The sequence below is a fragment of the Schistocerca americana genome, chromosome X (genome assembly GCF_021461395.2).
Source record: "Schistocerca americana isolate TAMUIC-IGC-003095 chromosome X, iqSchAmer2.1, whole genome shotgun sequence".
NCBI classification, from domain to species: domain Eukaryota; kingdom Metazoa; phylum Arthropoda; class Insecta; order Orthoptera; family Acrididae; genus Schistocerca; species Schistocerca americana.
The window spans coordinates 747,240,499-747,259,196 of NC_060130.1; the positions used below are offsets into that span (position 1 = coordinate 747,240,499).

The following is an 18,698-nucleotide window of genomic DNA, read 5'->3' on the forward strand; positions in this document are numbered from 1 at the left end:
TCTGTCCGGGCTGAACGCAGCCCGTGGCCATGCGGCTGGCGACGTGAAGGGATCAACGTACTTTCCCAACTCCTGCGCGTCTATGAAAGGAGGAAGCAGGCCAAAGAACGATGGAGGTAACACCATCAGCAACCCAGCAGCGCGGCTGACTGTTGCTATCGTCTTGTGTAGACAGCGCGAAGTAAGTTAGTTGAGAGTACGTTTTGTGCGTTGCTCAACTGAAGAGCAGTTTCACCGTTTATTGTAACTACGTCGCTGTAATCATAGTCGTAAATATGCTCTAGTTAGGGTAATGTCCTCGAATCATTTAAGATTCTCAGCCTTGCCTAAATTATATTATTCTTGGAATGTCTGGTACAAAATGTCCAAAGAGAGATAGCAAATATTCAACATCCCTGCGACAGCTGCGCGCACACTGATGGGCTAGTTGAGTAGCGTCTGTTCTTCTCATAGCTCGTAGAAATGATAAGTCTCACAGCTGGCATATCTCTTATTTCTCAGAGCACACTACATGCAACAGACCCATAGATCGAGAGTGTCCTCATTTGTATGGACTCCACTGATTTCCTGCTGTCTTTTAGGAGGACAGGTTATAGGGAGTGAATAATCCCTCCAGAACAGAGTTTCCTAAGAACTCTTACCAGAATGAATGACATACGAAAATCGATCTATTTGTAGTGAACAGTGAGCCACAAATATGCTGACTTGCACGCCAAAAACATTCAGCAATTTTTGGCTCGCAGCAACCATCCTTCCGCCCTGTGACTGCTATAGTCTGCTTGCCGGCAAGGAGAAGGAAGAATGGTCAAAGCTGTTCAACAAGGATATCAGCTTCAATGAAACTTGGTATTTGGTAACCGAATAGTTCCTACTACACCACGTATGGTTCCTTATTTCTGGACTTTAGCAGAGCAAAATTGTCACCAGTAACTGTCTAAGAGCCGTACAAATTACTATCAATAAAATGAATAACCTACTAAAATTAATATACTCTAGAATCTTAAGTTGAAGAGGAGGAGATTAGTGTTTAACGTCACGTCGACGGCGAAGTCATTAGAGACGGAGCATAAGCTTGAGTTACGGAAGGACAGAGAAGGAAAGCGGCCGTGCCCCCTTTTTTTCACGATACCATTTTTTTATGTGGTACCAAGTGGCAATGGTGCAACAAATAACAGACATAAACTGCTTTGTAGAGTACAAAACAATAATGGACTGCGTCCCTCTTCGTGATTCCTCGCCGATATCGTTGTACCTCTTGTTGCCGCCAAGCACGTTGTCGCATTTTCACTTTTTTTCTTTTTTATAGCTCATCTTTTTTTTATTATTATTAAATCTCATTTTGTTCGCTTTCGTTCGTTGCATATGCTCGGTGCGGACGTCGTAAGACATCCGTTTAAGTTCGTTGTTGATCGATTAACTCAGTTTTTTATTACAGAGGGCTGCTAACCCTCTGACCGAACACGCTGAGCTACCGTGCCGGCTTCATCAATAGGAGAGCGGAAACGGCCTTGCCTCAGTGGATAAACCGGTTCCCGTCAGATCACCGAAGTTAAGCGCTGTTGGGCGTGGCCGGCACTTGGATGGGTGACCATCCGGGCCGCCATGCGCTGTTGCCATTTTTCGGGGTGCACTCATCCTCGTGATGCCAATTGAGGAGCTACTCGACTGAATAGTAGAGGCTCCGGTCAAAGAAAACCACCCTAACGACCGGGAGAGCAGTGTGCTGACCACACGCCCCTCCTATCCACATCCTCAGTTGAGGATGACAAGGCGGTCGGATGGTCCCGATGGGCCACTCGTAGCCTGAAGACGGAGTGCTGTGCTAATAGGAGAGGAATCAAAACACTTTAGGAAGGAAATAACTTAAAGGAAGCAAAATACACCTTTCTTTTTAGTTTGCAACGATACCATCACTGGGCTCACTTTACTAAGGAAATGAAACGTGTTCTCGAACAAAAAGAGAGAAAAGAAGAAAATCTCCACTGGTGAGTGAGTATGAAAGCGGTCCTCGCCGGTGATTCTGGTTTTGGGCACGTCGTCTCGTAGAAATGAAGGAGAAACCGTTTCGTCATGGTCTGTGTATGCCTCTTCATCGTGCTCAACGTCAGCTTCTAACACCTCGGACATTCCAGCTCAGCGGGGGATCTCCTAACACACTCCCCAAGAAATTAGAAAAATGTTGTTAGTATCTCGAGTTGCACACAAACGTCGTATGTCGTTCATGTAGATGGTTCCAGAAATCCTGCACATTCTTCGGGCCTTCGTGAAGCAGGTAACGCACTGCTTGTACTCGTGTCCATGTCACAGCGTTCGTCTTCGCTCGCGGGTAGTAAGTTGTGTCCAGAAAAAGAACAATCGTATGGTCAATGGCTTGTTGTCCTACACGGAGAAGGAAGGACATCATCTTCGTCACTAGATGCCACACTTCCGCAGAGGGGCCGCTCATAAGACGGTGGGCGTCGTCGTCTCTAACTTGACACGTTCGACACAACGGGGAATTCAGCATATTGATGGCGTGGAGGAGGGATCGGGTGACTTGTTTACCGTTAACTGCCAGGTACTACGTCGTTCGTGTACCTGTATCAAGGGTAGTATAGTGAATTGTCCGCCATATCACCGGCCAATCGACTGTGGGGCGCCGTGCTTCCGCAGGGTTGGCGGGGCGCCTGCTCGTGAGTATTCGATAGATGTGCGCTGTCGTCGGTCTATTGGCCAGTAGACCTGTCATAACGTAGGTACATTCACGGCAAAAATCTCTGATATGATGAAATGATTCGAAAATGTTCTTCACCATCACCGGCGCAATTCGAGAAGCTGGTGCCATTTCGTATATGAAGAGTCCCGACAGACTCCGCTGTTGTCTATCCCATATTTCCAACATCACGCTGAGATATCAAATTCAAATGGCTCCGAGCACCATGGGACTTAACTTCTGACGTCATCAGTCTCCTGGAACTTAGAAACTACTTATACCTAACTAACCTAAGGACATCACACACATCCATGCCCGAGGCAGGATTCGAACCTGCGACCGTAGCGGTCGCGCGGTTCCAGACTGTAGCGCCTAGAACCGCTCGGCCACAAAGGCCGGCACGCTGAGATAAAGAGCCATCGCAGGACCGTGAAAGGGTACGAGCCCGAGACTTTCGGCCGGGGTGGCAGAGCGGTTCTAGGCGCTACAGTCTGGAACCGCGCGACCGCTACGGTGGCAGGTTCGAATCCTGCCTCGGGCGTGGATGTGTGTGATGTCTTTAGGTTAGTTAGGTTTAAATAGTTCTAAGTTCTAGGGAACTGATGACCTCAGAAGTTAAGTCCCATAGTGCTCAGAGCCTTTTGAACCATTTTTGAGAACCGCTCGGGCTCTTCGGCCGGCGCACTTAAGTGTGATTTGCAGAGTTTCCATGTAGAGATAGGTGAATGCGAGTCCAGTGTGCTAACCACTGATCTACCCTGCTCGGTTTAAGTTGAAGATGACGGCTTGCATTTGTAGCACTATGTGCAAGATATAACAAACAAGGAGGATGAGCACTTAACAGCGTTTTGAAAATTGATGATTTTTTACCCTTCGCGTTAGTTCAGAATATATTGAATGCTCAAGTATTAAAATGTATCTGTACACTGAATAGATTCTGTAATTAAACTGTTATATTTATTTAAATTTTTAAAATTTATCGATTATTACCATTCATATGTCTAGTTTGTTTTACGGATTCACGTTGAACCGTAAAATATTATATTCCGTTAGATTCATAACAAAACAAGTAGTCAGCTACTAAATTTTTTTTATACTGTAGTAGTTCATAAATGAAGTAATTTTTAAATTGATTTGTCAGAAGATTGCTTGATATTGTCATTGGCTACGTGTACTTGAGGTGATTAACCTAAAAAAGGAAAAAAACTATTTGGTGTATCGAATTGGGAGTGATAGCCATTTGTCCTCTTTCTTACTAATACCTTATCTCTGTTTCGACAAAATGTTTTTCATAGTTTCAGAGTAATGCTGGCAATTCTCAGATTACTCCTATTAAGATGATTTATTGCCCTATTTTAATAGAACTTAGTGAAATAAACGAGGGGAACGTATCCGGTATACGAATAATTGGCGTCACCATATGGGCTACAAAAATACATAAAATATACGAAAACCCAACGGAATACGGGTTACGCTACAGACAATGAAATTATGAGCACACCTTTTCCAAAATTTGAGCGTAAAAACTTTGTTGTCATTATAGCTCTTAATGGGGCAAATACTCAGTATTTTGACAGAGAAGGTGGTACATATGCCGTCAGTGAAAAACCTAGTGCAGAACCTAAATGAAGCAGCTGCTAGTGAGGGTGTACGAAAACGTACGAAACTTGTGGGGCTGCAGATACTGCGTATCTATGATGGGTTGTTATCGAATAAGGCAATGTCGGAGGCCCAATTCCTCAAATCTCTGTGATAAAATGGCCTACGTCACAGAGATAGCTTCTAACTGAGATATTGTCTTTTTCAGCCACTCTTAATATGACTGACTGAGGCTGTCCCGTCGACATCGAGGTCATTAGTGACAGATTGTGTCAAAGATGGTGACGGAAACTGGCCGCGCCTTTTCAAAGGAACCATCCGCTTTTGCCTTGAACTATTCAGGTGAATCACGGAAAACATGAATCTGGATGGCCGGAGGTGTTTTTGAACCGTCGTCCTTACGAACGCGAGTCCACTGTGCTAAACACTGCGCCACCTCCCTCGGCAGGTACAGGATTCAAGTCCCCGTCCGGCTGTTCACATTTGGGTTTACGGGGATTCCCTAAATCAATTTAGGCGAACGCCAGGATGGTGTTCTCCTCCATCCAATTCTGTCCGAAGTTGTACCCCACTTGTAAATGACGTCACCGCCGAAGGGAGTAAAATTCTAATATTCTTTCCTTTCTCTATTAAATTAATGCAAGAACAGTTGTTAGTACACGACCTTCTCAAGCTGAATTTCTCTAACATTCCAACCATTATCATTATTTTAGATCTGAATGGGACGATATAAACGTTTGTCGATTTATAATGGAATATCCATATATGTTATAAAAGGGTATCTATGTGAGATATATTTGGCCAGAGTGAAAGCGCTTTAGAAGTGCTCGAGGATGTTCTATATCTCTTTCTAAACCACTGGACCGATTTCAGCCAAACTTGGTACGCATATCACTTACTGCAGAGAAAGAAACTGAGGGGAATATTCACAAAAGCTTCTGCAAAGTCTATGGAGCATCTGCTGTCGACAGCAGTACAGTTAGTTGCTGGGCACGGGGGGTGAGGTCATCAGAAGGCTGTTTGGCAGAGCTCCACCATTTGCAGCAGTCAAGGAGACCATCCACGGCTGTCACACCTGACACACCTGACTTGCACTTGTTTGTACCATTAAAGGATGCCATTCGTGGAAGACATATTGAGAACGATGAGGAGATGATTCACACAGTGAAGCTCTGATTCCGCCACCAGGACAAGGACTGGTACCGACAGGGCATACACGCCCTTGTTTCGCGCTGGAGGAAGGCCAAAAATGGTTCAAATGGCTCTTAGCACTATGAGACTTAACATCTGAGGTCATCAGTCCCCTAGAACTTAGAACTACTTAAACCTAACCAACCTAAGGACATCACAGACATCTATGCCCAAGGCAGGCTTCGAACCTGCGACCGTAGCAGTCGCGCGGTTCCAAAATGTAGCGCCTAGAACCGCTCGGCCACAGCGGCCGGTGAGGAAGTCCATAGTACGGGATGGAGATTACGTGGAAAAATAGGGTGTGTAGATAAAACACCATTCTTCGTGTGTGTAATTCTCATTATGTTCAATAGGGAATTGTTGAAGAAAAAATGCGGTGTATTACTTTCTGGGCAACCATCGTAATTTTAATTCAAAAGAAAGCAGCTGCTGACAGTTGTGAGTATTACCAAACCGTCAGTTTAGTAAGACATGACTGCAAAATACTCACACATATTCTTTACGGAAGAAATGAAAAACTGGTAGATGCCAACATCGGTGGAGATCAGCTTGGATACTTGAGAAATGTAGTTAAGCGCGACGCAGTATTGCCTTAAGACTTATCTCAAAAGATAGGTTAAGAAAGGCAAACCTACGTTTATAGCATCTGTAGACTTAGAGTAAGATTTTGACAGTCTTGACTGGAATACACTGCGAAACTGACCACTAGATGCCACGAGAGGCCCACCCATCATTGTATAAGGAGGCGGAGATTATTGTGTTGTCTTCAGAGAAGCGGTAACAGTAGAAGGGAATATCATGAGAGTTCAGTGTCATCGACCGTGGGCTAGTGATTGGATGCCACCTAAGTAACAAGCCCACCGAGACATTTCAACCTTACTGAAGCTGCCCAAGTCGATTGTTGGTGATGTGACTGTCAGGTGGAAAGGCAAAGGAGCAAGCACAGCTAAACCAAGACCAGGCAGAACACATACGAGTATATGTAAATTGGAGGTGGAGAGCGAAGAAAGGAAAGCAAAGGTAGGGGATCACTGTTGTTAGCTGCTTTGTGACATTATGCAGAATCAACGGCGACGAGTGAAAATGTGTACCAGACCGGGATTCGAACCTGGGATCGCCTGCTTACTAGGCAGGCGCATTAACCACTGCACCATCCGAGACACAGTGTTATCGCAACTACGTGGACTATCTCGGCACGCCTCACGGCCGATCCACACTTCCATCGAGCGCCACTTCTCCGCAGTCCCTGTAGATTTCCTCTATATTCGCTCACTGAGATTCCCACAGGAGGTCGGACGTATTTGTGCATCTGCACAGAAGGTGGATCCATTGCCCAGCTAGACCGAGCGAGGTGGCGCAGTGGTAAGACACTGGACTCGCATTCGGGAGGACGACGGTTCAACCCCGCGTCCGGCCATCCTGATTTAGGTTTTCCGTGATTTCCCTAAATCACTCCAGGCAAATGCCGGGATGGTTCCTCTGAAAGGGCACGGCCGACTTCCTTCCCCATCCTTCCCTAATCCGATGAGACCGATGACCACGCTGTCTGGTCTCCTTCCCCAAAACCAACCAACCAACCATTGCCCAGCTAGGCCAATCAAATTATATGAATGCATGTCCGAAAGCACAGACACCATGTATTCGTACACTTAAGAGCCCAGGAAACTAGTTTCCGCAGCTCGTGGACTAGTGACAAACGTTGCTGCCTCTGGATTACGGGGTCCCGGGTTCGATTCCCGGCCGGGTTGGAGATTTTCTCTGACCGGGGACTGGGTGTTTGTGTTGTCCTCCTCCTTTCATCATCATTCGTGGCAGTGTAAAAATTTGGACTGTGTAAACATTAGGACTTTGTACGGGCGCTGATGACCGCGCAGTGGATCGCCCGACAAACCAAACATCATCATCATCCTCAAAGAAACTGGCACACCTGCCTTATATCGTGAAGTGCCACTGGGAGCACGCAGAAGTGTCGCATCACAACGTCGCATGGACTCGAATAATGTCTGAAGTAGTGTTGAAGGAAACTGACCATGAATCGTGCAGGGCCGTCCATAAATCCGTAAGAGTACGAGGGGGTGGAGATCTCTTCTGAACAGCACGTTGCAAGGCATCCAAGATATGCTCAATAATTCTCACGTCTGGGGAGTTTGGTGGCCATCGGAAGTGTTTGAACTCAGAAGAGAGTCCTGGAGCGACTTTGTAGCAATTCGGGTCGTGATGGGTGTCGCATTGTCCTGCTGGAATTGCACAAGTCCGTCGGAATGAGCGATGGACATGAAGGGATAGAGGTGATCAGACGGAGTGCTTACGTACGTGTCATCTGTCAGAGGCGTCCCATATCACTCCAACTGCACACGCCCCACACCATTACAGGGCCCTCACCAGTTTGAACAGTCCCCTGCTGACACGCAGGTTCCATGGATTCATGAGGTTGTAACCACACCCGTAAATTTCCATCGACTCGATACAATTTGAAACAAGACTCGCAGGACCAGGCTACATGTTTCCCGTCGTCAACAGTTCAACGTCGGTGTTGACGGGCTCAGTTGCGGCGTAAAGCTTTTTGTCGTGCAGTCATCGAGGGTACACGAGTGGGCGTTCGGCTCGGAAAGCCCATATCGATGATGTTTCGTTGAATGGTTCGCACGCTGACACTTGTTGATGGCCCAGCACTGAAATATGCAGCAGTTTGCGGAAGGGTTGCACTACTGCCACGTTGAACGATTCTCTTCAGTCGTCGTTGCTCCCGTTCTTGCAGAATCTTTTTCCGGCTGCAGCGATGTCGGAGATTTGATGTTTTACCGGACTGCTGATATTCACGGGTCACTCGTAAAGTGGTCATATGGGAAAATCCCCCTTCATCGCTACCTCGGAGACGCTGTGTCCCATCGCTCGTGCGCCGATTATAACACCACGTTCAAACTCACTTAAATATTGATAACCTACCATTGTAGCAGCAGTAACCAATCTAACAACTGCTGCAGACACTTGTTGTCTTATCTAGGCGTTGCGGACCGCAGCGCCGTATTCTACCTGTTCACATACCTCTGGTATGCCTATATCAGTTCCTTTGGCGCTTCAGTATATAATACGACCACATATACTTACGGACAGGGCTCGTCCAGCATTGCAGAGCGTGTTTGTAAAAAAAATCGCATGAAATCAGCTGAAGGAATCACTCGAGAGTTCCAAAGTGCTACCAGCAGTCCAGCTACTGTGCGTAGGGAGTTAAAAAGAATGTGGTACAATGATTGATCAGCTCCCCATAAGCTACATATTTCTGTGCTAAGCTACGCTTGAGGTTGTTTAAAGAGCGGCGTTACTGAACGGTGGATGACTGGAAACGAGTGATACAGAGTGATGAATCACACTTTACGCTGTGGCAATCCGATGGAAGGGTTTAGGTTTGGCGAAAGCATGTAAAACGTGTATTGCCATTACGTATAATGCCAACAGCGAAGTAAGGAGGAGATCGTGTTACGGTATGTGGATGTTTTTCATGGTTAGTTTGTGGTCTCCTCATTGGGCTTAAGAAAATGCTAAATACCGAAGGATGTGGACACAGTTTATACAGGGTGTTTCAAAAATGACCGGTATATTTGAAACGGCAATAGAAGCTAAACGAGCAGCGATAGAAATACACCGTTTGTTGCAATATGCTTGGGACAACAGTACATTTTCAGGCGGACAAACTTTCGAAATTACAGTAGTTACAATTTTCAACAACAGATGGCGCTGCAAGTGATGTGAAAGATATAGAAGACAACTCAGTCTGTGGGTGCGCCATTCTGTACGTCGTCTTTCTGCTGTAAGCGTGTGCTGTTCACAACGTGTAAGTGTGCTGTAGACAAAATGGTTTATTCCTTAGAACAGAGGATTTTTCTGGTGTTGGAATTCCACCGCCTAGAACACAATGTTGTTGCAACAAGACGAAGTTTTCAACAGAGGTTTAATGTAACCAAAGGACCGAAAAGCGATACAATAATGGATCTGTTTGAACAATTTCAACGGACTGGGAACGTGACGGATGAACGTGCTGGAAAGGTAGGACGACCGCATACGGCAACCACAGAGGGCAACGCGCAGCTAGTGCAGCAGGTGATCCAACAGCGGCCTCGGGTTTCCGTTCGCCGTGTTGCAGCTGCAAATGACGCCAACGTCCACGTATCGTCTCATGCGCCAGAGTTTACACCTCTATCCATACAAAATTCAAACGCGGCAACCCCTCAGCGCCGCTACCATTGCTGCACGAGAGACATTCGCTAACGATATAGTGCACAGGATTGATGACGGCGATATGCATGTGGGCAGCATTTGGTTTACTGATGAAGCTTATTTTTACCTGGACGGCTTCGTCAATAAACAGAACTGGTGCATATGGGGAACCGAAAAGCCCCATGTTGCAGTCCCATCGTCCCTGCATCCTCAAAAAGTACTGGTCTGGGCCGCCATTTCTTCCAAAGAAATCATTGGCCCATTTTTCAGATCCGAAACGATTACTGCATCACGCTATCTGGACATTCTTCGTGAATTTGTGGCGCTACAAACAGCCTTAGACGACACTGCGAACACCTCGTGGTTTATGCAAGATGGTGCCCGGCCACATCGCACGGTCGACGTCTTTAATTTCCTGAATGAATATTTCGATGATCGTGTGACTGCTTTGGGCTATCCGAAACATACAGGAGGCGGCGTGGATTGGCCTCCCTATTCGCCAGACATGAACCCCTGTGACTTCTTTCTGTGGGGACACTTGAAAGACCAGGTGTACCGCCAGAATCCAGAAACAATTGAACAGCTGAAGCAGTACATCTCATCTGCATGTGAAGCCATTCCGCCAGACACGTTGTCAAATGTTTCGGGTAATTTCATTCAGAGACTACGCCATATTATTGCTACGCATGGTGGATATGTGGAAAATATCGTACTATAGAGTTTCCAGACCGCAGCGCCATCTGTTGTTGAAAATTGTAACTTCTGTAATTTCGAAAGTTTGTCTGCCTGAAAATGTACTGTTGTCCCAAGCATATTGCAAGAAACGGTGTATTTCTATCGCTGCTCGTTTAGTTTTTATTGCCGTTTCAAATATACCGGTCATTTTTGAAACACTCTGTAGCATCGTTTATTGCGTGTCATAGAGAAACAGTTCAGAGACGATGTCTGACTGTATCAGCATGGCAGTACACCGTTTTATAAAGCAGCATCTGTGAGGCAATGGTTTCTCGACAGTTACATTCCTGAAATGGAATGGCCTGCCCAGAGATCCGACCTGAAGCCCATGGAAGACTTTTGGGGTGAGTTAGAAATTCCACTTCGTTCCACACCCCAGCGTCCAATACTACTGCCGTCTATGATTTCGGCTCTTGAGAGGAATGGGTATGCCATTCCCCCACAGACATTCAGACGCCTTACTGAAGTGCCACCAGTAGAGTTACAGCCATCATAAAGGCAAAGGGTGTACATACCCCGTGTCAGAGTTCACTAATAGGTGTCCGGATGCTTTTGATTAGATGGCGTACATTGTTCCCTACTACCACATATGAACCGACATGTTAATTGTAATGAGGATATTGTGTTGCCATTGTATAGTGTTAATAACATTGTTCATAAATATCTCACTTTCAATTACTGTGCTGTCTGATGAAATGCAACGACTTTTTAAGCATCTCAATTTCCAACTGCCATGCAACGTAACCTTATCCTTTAATTTTCTTTTATAGGACGGTGAGTCAAATGAAAACCTTAAATTTGTAATAACAAATCGAAAATTCGCGCCGTTATGCTGTAAGTTAGTAAGCGTGCTACAAACAGCGTGCAGAATGTCCTGTAGGTAGCAGCATAGTGCAGATGCATACATACCGTCGCAGTATCAGTATAAAGATGGCCGCCCCACTTGCGACTTGCACCAAGGAAGAACAGCGTTCTATTATTCGGTTTTTGCGTAGTGAAGGTGTGAAACCTACTGAAATTCATCGACGAATGAAGGTTCAGTAATGCATTTTTGTCACAGCAGAAAGTTTACGAATGGAGTACGAAGTTTGCAAATAGTGTGACTTCAGTGGAAGATGTTCCTCGTCCAGGTCAGGCACAATGAGTTGTGACTCCACAGAACATTGCAGCAGTTGAAGCCATAGTGAAGGAAAACCGCCGAGTGACACTGAATGACATTGCAGCATGTTTGCATATTAGTCATGGGTCAGCACACCACACTGTGCATGATGTGCCCCAGTTTCACAAAGTGTCTGGAAGATGGGTGCCACGGCAGCTGACTCCTGAAAGGAGAGAACGACGTGTTGATGCTTGTGAGGAACTTCTTCGGCGCTTTGAACGAGAAGGTGATGGCTTCCTTGCAAGAATCGTTACTGGGGACGAAACCTGGGTTCAGTTCCACCAACCGGAAACGAGGAGAGCGAGCAAGGAATGGCGCCATTCCTCATCACCAAAACCAAAGAAGTTTCTAACAGAACCATCAGCAGGGAAGGTTATGCTGACTCTCTTTTGGGACGAAAAAGGGATCATATTGGAGAATTAAATGCCTAGAAGGACCACTGGCACCAGTGCATCATACACAGATCTCCTAAAAAGTCATCTGCGGCCTGCAATCAAATCAAACTGACGTGGATTGCTGTCAGCAGGTGTCCTTTTGCAACATGACAATACAAGGCCCCACACTGCCGGTACAACAGTTGCAGACCTGCATTTTGAGTGTCTTCCTCATCCACCATACTCACCAGACCTTTCCCCAAGCGATTTCCATATGTTTGGACCACTCAAAGATGCAATAGGAGGAAAGAAGTGCCGTTCTGATGAAGAGGTACACCACGCGGTGCATGAGTGGTTGGGCGTACTACCAAAAGAATTTTTTTCTAAAGGAATTTATGCTCTTTGTAAGCGCTGGAGGACTTGCATTGAGCGTGGGGGAGATACAGCTTTGTACCATTTCTGCACAATAAATAATATTTAAAAAAATATTAAAGGTTTTCATTTGACTCACTCTCGTACATGTGTCACAAAATACGACAGTTATCTTTATTATGGACGACTTTCGTATTAAAATAAGGCATTTTTTTTTACCGCTAGGTTTTCTGCTAATGGAACTGAGCGGCGGTTCAAACCCACGCTATCCAAATTTAGCTTTTCCATCATTTCCTTAAATTGCTTAAGGCAAATTCCGAGTTCGTTCCTTTGAAATACCACGGACGATATCCTCCCCCAATTCCAACTTGTGCAATATCTCTGATTACCTCGTCACCAATAGGACGTTAAATCCCAATCTTTCTTTCTTTTGATGTGACTTCTGAATTTTTCTTTCTTTTCTTTTTTCGTAATTTTTGGGCTCCGAGTGTTTTCTTAATAGTAAGATAGTCTTTCTTTATACAATATATGTGCAAGTGCTGTACCACGTGAAATCATTTGCTTGTCAGTAGAGGTTTGATAGATCTGTTACTATAATGCTGCTTGCAACTTATGATGCTACGACGCAAACAATTAGAATAATATACGTGACAAGATTTTGTATTCACAATAACGTATTGTTTTAATTAATTTCAGCTCATCAAACATTACACGTATTCTATTGCTGTAATTATAGGATTTGTATCTTGACACAGAGAACTTAAAGTTTTATATATATAAGTCGGCTTAAGATGATACATAAGGTCGCGTTTTTATTTTAGTTTACTAACAGCGACTAATACAGTTATAGATGACATGATGAATGCCGAGAAAAACGACAGCAAAAAACCGCTGAAAATATGCCAGAAACAGCGGCGACAATTGCAAAAGTCATGCTGTGACGTGTAGTAAATAAGGTATTATGGAATTATTCATGAAAACAATATTTGGAACAAAACAGTACATATATAATAATGTTTTATAATGTTTTATAAGTATGCTATTTCTGTACGTTTTAGTGTAAAAAAAAAACCTGATGACGGCGATATTTGTCGCTGAAACTAGGTTGGAGGAATAAATAGATAAATAACAAAAGTGTTTCGCATCAAGGCGAACCCACAACCCGATATTGTTAATGATACATTGATTTAAAAAACACGAGTATTCTCGATTATAAATAATATACCCTTGCAATAGCATTTTGGTAGTTCACAAAGGCGTCCTTTAAATGATTAATATCTGTTTGCTACATTGCTCAAGTTAAAAGATTGCAACTGTCAAAGAAATTGTATGAGGTTTTATAGAGAATATCGATTTAGTATGTCGCAGATGACTGTCGATGAGACTGCAAGATTGTTGAAGAAGATGAGTGTATAAATCTCAGACGCCACCAAAAACTACTAAGTTATGTGAAACAGGCGTAAAAGACTATATTTTTAATAAGTAGCACATTGTTTAAACCTGAATTCGGTCTTCTTGATCTGGATTTGTCATCGATTTCGTTCGAAACTCCCATCGAACGCAGACATGACTCTTTCAACCATACACAGTAGTGTCACTCGTATTTTCCATCTGTTGTTGACGAATACAGGTCAACGTGGCGGTCATTCGCCAACAACATAACCGGAGAGTCCGTCCCAAGTTGTTATCGAAATGGAGCTGTTGCACCACAGTCTACAGCACCCTTTTTGTATTGAATACCTTCGGTCAGATTTTCTGCACTAGTTTTCATTCATCATAAATCATAAAAGCAATACCCGCCTACGTAGACGAAGTCGCTAGCGCAGGCTTCTTCAGTTGCGCTCGACTTGTAGACAAGCCGGTTCGAATCGCGGTGGTGGTACTTCGCTGGCCAGAGGAGGAGAGGTGGTGGCGTAAAGTTCCTGATCACCTGTCTTTGCACCAACGTCATGGGATAAATTCCAAACCTTTCCGTAATGTCTGATGAAGTGAGGGCATGTTACACCGTTGATAGTGATGCGTCTGTGTGGTGGGAACGTTAAGCTTGGCGGTCGTTTTGGTGCATTCGAGAAAAGTAGGCTACGTGCCGGCACCGGGTTTCACCCCCTGCCTTCTCTCATCATCATCATCATCATCGTCATCGTCATCGTCATCGTCACACAACACAACACTACACTACACTGTACACGCATCCATTGCACTCTACAAATGCCTATACGACACAACTCCCACATATTCAGAAGGAAAGGGGCCAGTGTACGCGGGGGAAGAATACTCATTCCGACAGATGGCTGAACCCACCCCGTGGGACATCCGTGCCAACAATGCCATACGATAATTATATTTTACATAAAATTGTTGAATTTGATAAAACTAAAGCGATGTGTGGAACATGTACAGCGGCATTAACAATACAATTCAAACACGATTGAAGGGAAGGAAATGGTAGTTGAATCGGACGTGCAACAAAATTAATTGAATAAGTGGGTAACGTAACGTTCTTGGCCGTGTTGGTGGGCTTTGTCCTCAGCTGTTGTGTAAGCTGGAGCCGGTTTCCGGTCTCCCGGAGGACTTTATCCTGCCTGGAGATGATGGGTTGCAATTTCCGTGATCCATCTAAGTGGGTTGTGGTTGCGACTATGCTGGCCCTTCGCATGACGCAAGGTGTGTTACAGAAATTGTTGGAATGAAGTTGGGAGTAAGAACTGACAAAATTAAAATACCGCTCCAAAGGCTGACTGGCTGAAAGGCCTGAAACTTGAAATAATTTCTTAGAGCGGTTTACAGCTCACGAAATCTGTTATGCCGGAAATTCGGTCTTCGTGAGATGCCACGGAAGCTCTAAGGACGGGCCGATGACATTTCACGTATTATGTTTGCCACCAGCAATATTGCTAGAGATGGCCCTACAGCAACTTGTGACGCTACTGGCGCTGCTGTCTACAAAGGAAGAAAGATCAGAGGTCAATTTGTCGTAAACAGCAAGGTCAGTCTGAGGTAGCACAAAGACGAGAAAACAAAACGGTAGTGACCTTTTCAAAGGACCCATCCCGGCAATTGCCCAAACAGATTTTCTTAAAAAAAAAAAAATAATAAAAAAATAAATAAAAAAAAAACCTAAATCTAGTTGGCTGCATGAGAATTTCTGCAGCAGTCATCCCGAATACAAAATGGCTCTGAGCACTATGGGACTTAACTTCTGAGGTCATCAGTCCCCTAGAACTTAGAACTACTTAAACCTAATTAACCTAAGGACATCACACACATCCATGCCCGAGGCAGGATTCGAACCTGCGACCGTAGCGGTCGCGCGGTTCCAGACTGTAGCGCCTAGAACCGTTCGGCCACTCCGGCCGGCCGTCCCGAATACAAGTCCATTGCCTTACCACGGCGTCAGCTCGCTCGATTGAGATCATTGGAGGCCTGGCACAAACTCAAGTAAGACAAAGATGGGGAAGGAAATCGGCTATTCCTTTTAAAAGATGTCAATCCCGTATTCATCGTAATCAGTTCAGAGAAACGACAGCAAATCTTAATCTGCACCTCATAATAAAAAAATGAAGCACACAGATGACGTGGTACATGTACACATCATCTGCAAGTATCCAAATGGTTGGAGTTGCAGCTCTCTATTAAAGATAAAGCACCCACCAGAGTGTATTAGTGTTGTTCGTGTCTGGTGTTGTCACCAGTCCTGGTAGAGTATATAAGGGACGTGGACGGTGTCAGATGTTGAGTGATCATTGTGACAGACAGGAAGATGCCACGTACTCGTGTGAGACAGCGTTATCAGCACCGAACAATGTTTGGAGGTGGCCGCGTTGTGAGTCTCCATTTGCTGGCTGGCCGAATCTTGCGATATCCAGATTTATGGGGCATTCGGATGTGACAATGTAGGACGATGTAGGACACCCTGCGAACGTGAGGGCAGACACACTCGTCGTCAACGTTCCGGTAGATCATGTCTGTTACTAAAAAGGAAGGATCATCGTATTGTGCACCAAGCTGATCGTGTCATCTTCACATCTGTGCCTGCCAGCCACGAACAAGTAATAGACTCCTTACTACAGTCTGCGTCATCCCGTACCGTTGATGGGAGACTATCAGCAGCCAGACTAGGGAATTACTACCCCTTGGGTAGCTGCCGTTAACATCAGATGTAACATCACGATAAAATAAGAGAAATCAGGGCTCGCACAGGAAAATTTAAGAGCTCATTTGTCTCTCGCTCCGTTCGAGAGTGGAACGGTAGAGAGACAGCTTGAAGGTGGTTCATTGAACCATCTGCCAGTCACTTTATTGTGAATAGCAGAGTAATCACGTAGATGTAGATGTAGATGAACACCACAACACAAGCGATTGGGCTAGGGGTGGTGCCGTGGCCAGGAACCATTGCCTGCCGATGAAGGAAGTCGCATTGTGTTCAGCGATGTTCCGCACCATCCCGGATGACCATTGTCGGTGAGCATGGTGGTGACGTCGGGAGGGGTACCATTCTTACAATGTTTTAGAGAGGCACAACGATGTTAATCCTGGCGTCATGGTGTGAGGAGTCATGGGGTATGACTTCAGGTCACGGCTGGTAGTGATTCTGACGACACGACGCTATGTTGTGGACATTCTGCCTCCTGATGTGTTACCTCTCATGTGACAGTATCATGGTGCCATTTTTCAGCAGGACAATGCTCGTCCTCATATGGCACTTGGCTCTGTGAACAAAATGCATGATGTTAAGGTACTCTCTTGGCCACCAATCTCGCCAGATCTGTCCCCACTAAAGCATGTTTGGGACCAGCTCGGACGTCAACTCCATACCAATGTCACTATCCAGGATATCAAGGACCAGTTACAACAGCTGTGGGCCAGCTTGCCTCAATAGAGGATCCAACTGCTTTATGACACCCTTCCCAACCAAAGCAGTACATGTATGCAGGCCAGAGGGATGCTACATGCTTTGTACATTTGACTCAGTGTTGTAATCGCTGAAGTAACATCAGATCCCCTCTCAACCTGTGAGGTTTCATTTCGTTTCCTCTGACCCTTTCGAGTGCTTTGCTCGTTTGTCAAGCTGTGTATAACTCTTTTCTACAGGTGTAAATTGCTCTAATTCTGTATATATCCGACAGATTGGCTGGCACCACACTGCCACATTATCGAATTTATCTAGTTGGTTGATTTGGAGGAGGGAACCAGACAGCGAGGTCATAGGTCCCATCGGGATAGGGAAGGAAGTCGGCCGTACCCTTTCAAAGGAACCATCCCAGCATTTGGCTGAAGCTATTTAGGGAAACCACGGAAAACCTAAATCAGGATGGCCCGATGCGGGTTTGAACCGTCGTCCTCCCGAATGCAAGTCCAGTGTGCTAACCACTGCTCCACCTCGCTCGGTCCGAATTTGTCTAGTTTTGGGTCATAAATATATGGTCATACAGTCCCATAAATTAGCACTACAATATGAACCCTTTCTTACACTGTATCTCGACATTTTTCAACAAATAAAGCGCCTCTTACTAGAATGGTAACTATTATTAGAAATTTCTGTTACTTTCCTAACAAAAGTGAGTCTTTCTCCTTTGATGCATTTCGGTTTGCATCCGAAGCAGCAAAACTTATTCGACGTATTTGCTAATATTAAATAAGTGTGTAAAAGAAAGGGGTGGAAAGGTATTCACGTTTCGTTCTCAGCACAATCTGTAAACAGAGCGTTATCCGTAAGCCACGTAACAATTTCTGCTTGATGTTGCCGGTGTGCATAGTACCCTATCCACACTCCATAGATACTCCTTTTCTATGGTTGTTATGTTGTAGGATGAAGTCATTACGTATTGAACCGGCTTGAAGATGGGTGAGGGCATGAAGGATATCATATATAAGCCTATGGACCTGTCAGTCACTGCTCAATGAGAAAAGACACAGACATTTGTGTGTCCACCTGTACTAGTGGAATTGCACTGATATGCTGATTATTTGTATATCCAAACATTTCAATGCCAAGTTGAGTTTCATTGTTTGTCGTCTTCGTGGTGTTTCTACTTTAAAGATCAGCAGTGTTTTTTCGAAATTGGCATGTGTCCGCTACCTTCGGCTGACTCAGGCGATGCGCAGAATCAATGGTTTTGTGCGCAGTCCTGTGACAAGAAGCATACGGAACTTCGCTGGCAATTGCGTAGTGTATTCGCGGGTTGCTCTTGTTTTCATAATCTTCACTAGTTTATTAACTCCTTTGTTACAGAATACGAGTGTATTCGGTGTTTATCGGGTGTTACGGATTACCCAGCCTACTGTTCCACGGTATTGATAAATCGCCTCAGAGAAACAACAGAAGATCTCCTTTGCGACGGCTGCTGGCGAAGGCAGGAAC

At 45.1% G+C, this 18,698-nt stretch overlaps 1 protein-coding gene and 1 pseudogene across 1 annotated transcript in view; both read left to right on the plus strand.

Annotated features, from left to right (window-relative positions):
• The window catches only part of LOC124555153, a 725,477-nt gene that overhangs the window by 462,048 nt on the left and 244,731 nt on the right, over window positions 1-18,698 (plus strand). The gene's annotated exons all lie outside the window — the stretch shown is intronic.
• On the plus strand, window positions 1,499-1,616 carry LOC124557225 (annotated as a pseudogene).